This window comes from Clupea harengus, chromosome 4 (genome assembly GCF_900700415.2).
Source record: "Clupea harengus chromosome 4, Ch_v2.0.2, whole genome shotgun sequence".
NCBI lineage: Eukaryota > Metazoa > Chordata > Actinopteri > Clupeiformes > Clupeidae > Clupea > Clupea harengus.
In genome coordinates, this window is record NC_045155.1 from 23,415,958 (window position 1) to 23,423,457 (window position 7,500).

Below are 7,500 nucleotides of genomic sequence, written 5' to 3' on the forward strand. Positions count from 1 at the left end.
GTGTGCCCTGCATGGATCCTCACCCAGTCCACACCACCGCTCCCTGGCCACTGTGTGTGTGTGTGTGTGTGTGTGTGTGCCCTGCATGGATCCTAACCCAGACCACACCACCGCTCCCTGGCCACTGCTGGGGACCAAGCCCACCCTGCCGGTGAACTCCACTCCTCACCAGCCTGAGCCATGGAGAACAGCTGGCAAAAGCAAGCGTGGCGGAAGGCGGTCGGGACGACACACTGAGCCAGGCCAGCCCCTGTAACTGGGAAACCGCTACACCACACTGATGGATGAAGAGGAGCCCCCTCCGCTTGATGACACCCCTCCTCAGCCCCCCCTAGATGACACCCGTAGACGGGCTCCAACGCAACACCGGCATCGCCTAGACGACTTCTCCCGCTTGACGTGACAACCTCCACCCTGGTCATTGGCAGCTCCATGGTCAGAGATGTCTACATCCCCCCCTTCACCTAGCGGTCCCTGCAAGGTCCACTGCTTCCCCGGAGCGAGGGTCCGTGACATTCATCGTAGACTCCCAAGCATCTTTGCCGGCTACACCAAGATCAGCACCATAATTGTACATGTGGGCACCAACGACATCAGAGCGAGACAGTCAGAAGTCCTGAAGGCAGACTTCACAGCTCTCCTCACTACCCTCATGGACACAGGAAGACGGATCATCATCTCTGGGCCTCTCCCTACCTACCGGAGAGGCGCTGAGAGATGGTACAGACTCTTCAACCTCCACACCTGGCTGCGAGCGACCTGCGCCTCATCAGACATTAACTTTGTTAACAACTTTAACCTGTTCTGGGAGAGGCCCGGCCTGCTGAAGCATGATGGCCTCCACCCGAACCGGATCGGAGCCAGTCTGCTGTCGGACAACATGAGGACCACCCTAAGGCACTGACATCCTGTAGAAAACATCACAGACTCACGCCCCCCAGGTAGTAACTCTAATAACACTGTTTATGTAAATGAATTTGAATCTGTCAATGTTTTCTACAGAGCAATATATGACACCACTACTGTAAGAGTATTTTTCACTCCTGCGTGTTGTTTTGGAGAGGAACCACCATACGAAGCAATTTGTTGTAACAAGATAAGTTTTACTGGTAGATACTGACACAATACAACTCGCCCAACAGACAATCGAGTACAGTCAAGCAAGCTGGAGAATGCATTCTGATCTGATACAGGGGATGCTCAAACTTTTAAGGCCTAATCCAGTCACTCTGGACCCCTGAGCCGCCCATCTATCGATCTTAAGATTGTGAAATACTGTCTCGTCCACTCTGCACATAGTAATAACACATGATTCTTGTGGTATTTTCCATTTACAGAACTTCTGCTTTTCATCTGCTGACACATCTTTATCGTCTGAAAACGTTCCCTTATCTGCACCACAGACTGACCACTTATGATTTCTCTTTTCGCTGCCCTTTGTCACAGCCCTCTGTCCCAGTTTTAACTTGCTCTCTCGTCTGGCTTTACATTTTCCACGTGAATTGAACTTGCTGTCTCTGACTGATTTTTTCATTTGATATACTTCATTTGATACATTTGATAATTCAAAGTTATCTTACACTACCTCATAACAGGCTGCTTCATATAATATTATGGCATGCGCCTATAATCCTATTCCAATTTTAATCTCTACCCAACGCATAGTTAAAAACAAAGACCATAGATTCAATAGTAACAATAGAAGCCCAGCGAATATTCTATCTTTACCTCGGCATATTCCTCCTTTGTGTCATCCACTCTATCCAGAAAATATTAAAATGACAATGCTAAATATTAGGTCCCTATCAGGCAAAACATGTTTCATTAACGATCTTATATGTGAACATAAATTAGACTGTATGTTTTTAACAGAAACCTGTCAGGAATTCAAAAGAGGACCCAATCGCAGATCGATATAAGTAGGATTTATTCCATAAAAAACAGAGGATCAAAAAGGCAAACACAAAAACAGGGCACACGACCACTGTAGGCTTCCACGCCGAAAAACACAAAAAGCTTCTGTAAGCTAACAGTTCAAAAAGGCAAAGTTACTTTCCAAAAAAACACAGACAACTCACGGAACAGGGTAGCACAACAGTTGCGACAATCCGACAGGGAACATGAGGCAAGACAGGCTTAAATAGGCAGGGTAATCATTGGGTACAGGTGAGGAGCAGAACAGGTGGAAACAGAACAAAGACAGGACAAGGGGCAGAGCACATGGTAGCACATGGCTACCACAACACAGGCACATGGCTACCACAACAAAAACACATGTCAAAACAGAAACAGATGAGACAGAGTCCAAATAATGACAGAAACCTGGCTAAACATAAATGGGTCTGCAGCTCTTATTGAAGCGTCCCCCACCAATTATAGCTTTTTTCAGTCCATTAGAACTGGTAAAAAAAAGGGGGCGGGACAGCCACCATAACCACGGATGCCCTGTGCTGCAGGAGCATCTCCTTTGATGATTTTGCCTCGTTTGAATATCATGCCATAGTTCTAAAGTGTCAGCCTCCTGTTCTGACAGTACCTGTGTAGAGGCCACCCAAGCAATGTCCCACTTTTCTAACAGACTTTTCAGAACTACTCTCCATTATACACACAAACTACGATAAGATTATTATCACTGGTGATTTTAACATACATGTGGATGATGGGAACGACTCAAAGGCCCGGGATTTTATGAATCTCTTGAATTCCATGGACTTTACACAACGCATCACTGAACCCACTCACAACCGTGGCCACACCCTTGATCTAGTTATTACAAAGGGTCTTACAACTGTTATATCGTCTATCACTGACCTTGCTCTTTCCGACCACTTTTGTATTTTATTTACAGCACCGGTACCTAAAGTTAAAAATAGTGCTGAATGTTTTATTAAGAAACGCTATCTTAACTCTGCAGCAGCTGAGAATTTCAAAGTAATGATGAACATAACTAGTGCAAAAAACCCAGAGGCGGGGCCATCATATGTTAATGATCTAGTAACTACTCTCAATACAAAATTAAGGACAGCAATTGACTCTTTGAACAGTTAGATAATTTCCTAGATGCTAACTGTGCCTTTGACACTTTCCAATCTGGTTTTCATTCCAATCATAGCACAGAAATGGCATTAGTCAAGGTTGTAAATTACCTCAGGATTAATGCTGACTCCAAAAAACAATTTGTCATGGCCCTTCTGGATCTGAGCGCAGCCTTTGATACTGTCGATCATGATATCCTTATTGATAGACTTGAAAATTGGGTTGGCCTCACTGGTCCAGTCCTAAACTGGTTTAGGGCCTATCTAACTGGCCGGGAATACTTTGTCGCCCTCGGAGACCACAGCTCAAAAAACATTTGTATTACCTGTGGGGCCCGCAATGGGGGGTAGATGAGATGTGTGTGTGAATGATGATGTGATGGCTGAGGTGTGTGTGTGTGTGTGTGTGTGTGTGTGTATGTGTGTGTGTGTGTGTGTGTGTGAATGATGGTGGGACCCATACAGAGATGAATAGTGATGAATAGTGATGAGATGAATAGTGATGAATAGTGATGAGATGAATAGTGATGAATAGTGATGAGATGAATAGTGATGTGATGAATAGTGATGAGATGAATAGTGATGAATAGTGATGAGATGAATAGTGATGAGATGAATAGTGATGAATAGTGATGAATAGTGATGAGATGAATAGTGATGAGATGAATAGTGATGTGATGAATAGTGATGAATAGTGATGAATAGTGATGAGATGAATAGTGATGAGATGAATAGTGATGAATAGTGATGAGATGAATAGTGATGAATAGTGATGAATAGTGATGAGATGAATAGTGATGAATAGTGATGAGATGAATAGTGATGAGATGAATAGTGATGAATAGTGATGAGATGAATAGTGATGAATAGTGATGAATAGTGATGAGATGAATAGTGATGAATAGTAATGAATAGTGATGAATAGTGATGAATAGAGATGAATAGTGATGAATAGTGATGAATAGAGATGAATAGTGATGAATAGTGATGTGATGAATAGAGATGAATAGTGATGAATAGTGATGAATAGTGATGAATAGTGATGAATACTGATGAGATGAATAGTGATGAGATGAATAGTGATGAGATGAATAGTGATGAATAGTGATGTGATGAATAGTGATGAATAGTGATGAATAGTGATGAGATGAATAGTGATGAATAGTGATGTGATGAATAGTGATGAATAGTGATGAGATGAATAGAGATGAATAGTGATGAATAGTGATGAATAGTGATGAGATGAATGGTGATGAATAGTGATGTGATGAATAGTGATGAATAGTGATGAATAGTGATGAGATGAATAGTGATGAATAGTGATGAGATGAATAGTGATGAGATGAATAGTGATGAATAGTGATGAATAGTGATGAATAGTGATGAATAGTGATGAGATGAATAGAGTTGAATAGTGATGAATAGTGATGAATAGTGATGAATAGTGATGAGATGAATAGAGATGCATAGTGATGAATAGTGATGAGATGAATAGTGATGAATAGTGATGTGATTAATAGTGATAAATAGTGATGTGATGAATAGAGATTTGATTAATAGTGATAAATAGTGATGTGATGAATAGTGATGAGATGAATAGTGATGAATAGTGATTAGATGAATAGAGATGAATAGTGATGAGATTAATAGTGATGAATAGTGATGAGATGAATAGTGATGAATAGTGATGAATAGTGATGAATAGTGATGAGATGAATAGAGTTGAATAGTGATGAATAGTGCTGAATAGTGATGAGATGAATAGAGATGCATAGTGATGAATAGTGATGAGATTAATAGAGTTGAATAGTGATTAATAGTGATAAATAGTGATGTGATGAATAGTGATGAGATGAATAGTGATGACTAGTGATTAGATGAATAGTGATGAATAGTGATGAATAGTGATGAATAGTGATGTGATGAATAGTAATGAATAGTGATGAATAGTGATGAATAGTGATGAGATGAATAGTGATGAATAGTGATGAATAGTGATGTGATGAATTGTGATGAGATGAATAGTGATAAGATGAATAGAGATGAATAGTGATGAATAGTGATGAATAGTGATGAGATGAATAGTGATGTGATGAATAGTGATGAGATGAATAGTGATGAATAGTGATGAATAGTGATGAATAGTGATGAGATGAATAGTGATGAGATGAATAGTGATGAATAGTGATGAATAGTGATGAGATGAATAGTGATGAGATGAATAGTGATGAATAGTGATGAATAGTGATGAGATGAATAGTGATGAGATGAATAGAGATGAATAGTGATGAATAGTGATGAATAGTGATGAGATGAATAGAGATGAATAGAGATGAATAGTGATGAATAGTGATGAATAGTGATGAATAGTGATGTGATGAATAGAGATGAATAGTGATGAATAGTGATGAATAGTGATGAGATGAATAGTGATGAATAGTGATGAATAGTGATGAATAGAGATGAATAGTGATGAGATGAATAGTGATGAGATGAATAGTGATGAATAGTGATGAATAGTGATGAGATGAATAGTGATGAATAGTGATGAGATGAATAGTGATGAGATGAATAGTGATGAATACTGATGAGATGAATAGTGATGAGATGAATAGTGATGAATAGAGATGAATACTGATGAGATGAATAGTGATGTGATGAATAGTGATGTGATGAATAGTGATGTGATGAATAGTGATGAATAGTGATGAATAGTGATGAATAGTGATGAGATGAATAGTGATGAATAGTGATGTGATGAATAGTGATGAGATGAATAGTGATGAATAGTGATGAATAGTGATGAATAGTGATGAGATGAATAGAGATGGTGATGTGATGAATAGAGATAGTGATGTGATGAATAGTAATGAATAGTGATGAATAGTGATGAATAGTGATGAGATGAATAGTGATGAATAGTGATGAATAGTGATAAATAGTGATGTGATGAATAGTGATGAGATGAATAGTGATGAATAGTGATGAGATGAATAGTGATGAATAGTGATGAATAGTGATGAGATAAATAGTGATGAGATGAATAGTGATGAATAGTGATGAGATGAATAGTGATGAATAGTGATGAGATGAATAGTGATGAATAGTGATGAATAGAGATGAATAGTGATGAATAGTGATGAATAGTGATGAATAGTGATGAATAGTGATGTGATGAATAGTGATGAATAGTGATGAATAGTGATGAATAGTGATGAGATGAATAGTGTGTGAATAGTGATGAGATGAATAGTGATGAGATGAATAGTGATGTGATGAATAGTGATGAGATGAATAGTGATGAATAGGGACCAGTGAGATGTGAGAAAGTGTACTGACCTACTGCATCTTGGCGTGGTACTCCATTTGCACAGCGGCAGACAAGAGAGCCCTCAAAGGGTCCTCAACACAGCCCAAGAGAGCCCAGAGCAAGAACCACGCGTCTGAAGAACAGTTTTTTTCCGACGGCCATCAGAACATTAAACACAGACATGCACTAAACATGGAATTTCAATGTGCAATATTAATACACTAATTACTTTATTCAACTGCAAGTCACTCATGCCATCTCAGTCACCTTACACATGTGTTTAAAGTAAATGTTACTGTATTTATTGTAATGCACCTCAGGGAAGTACTTGTATACCACCGCACTTTTTTGAACTCTTAATATTTATTTTTGCTATTGGTACTATTGTTGTGTTATATGTTGTTGTTGTCATTGTATTATGTGATACGGAATGCCAACCTTTCCCGTCTTATGCGATACGGAATGCCAACCTGTCCCGTCTTATGTGATACGGAATGCCAACCTGTCCCGTCTTATGCGATACGGAATGCCAACCTGTCCCGTCTTATGCGATACGGAATGCCAACCTGTCCCATCTTATGCGTTACGGAATGCCAACATCTCAAATGAAAAGGCTATCTGTGTCTTTATCTGTGGTAGAAAAGACAGGGAGAGAGACAGGGAGAGAGGACAGAGTGGAGAGACAGGGAGAGAGGACAGAGTGGAGAGACAGGGAGAGAGACAGGGAGAGAGGGAGAGAGACAGGGAGAGAGACAGGGAGAGAGACAGGGAGAGACAGGGAGAGAGAGAGGACAGAGTGGAGAGACAGGGAGAGAGAGGGAGAGAGACAGGGAGAGAGGACAGGGTAGAGAGACAGGGAGAGAGACAGGGAGAGAGACAGGGAGAGAGACAGGGAGAGAAGACAGAGTGGAGAGACAGGGAGAGAAGACAGAGTGGAGAGACAGGGAGAGAGACAGGGAGAGAGGACAGAGTGGAGAGACAGGGAGAGAGAGGGAGAGAGACAGGGAGAGAGGACAGGGTAGAGAGACAGGGAGAGAGACAGGGAGAGAGACAGGGAGAGAAGACAGAGTGGAGAGACAGGGAGAGAGACAGGGAGAGAAGACAGAGTGGAGAGACAGGGAGAGAGACAGGGAGAGAGGACAGAGTGGAGAGACA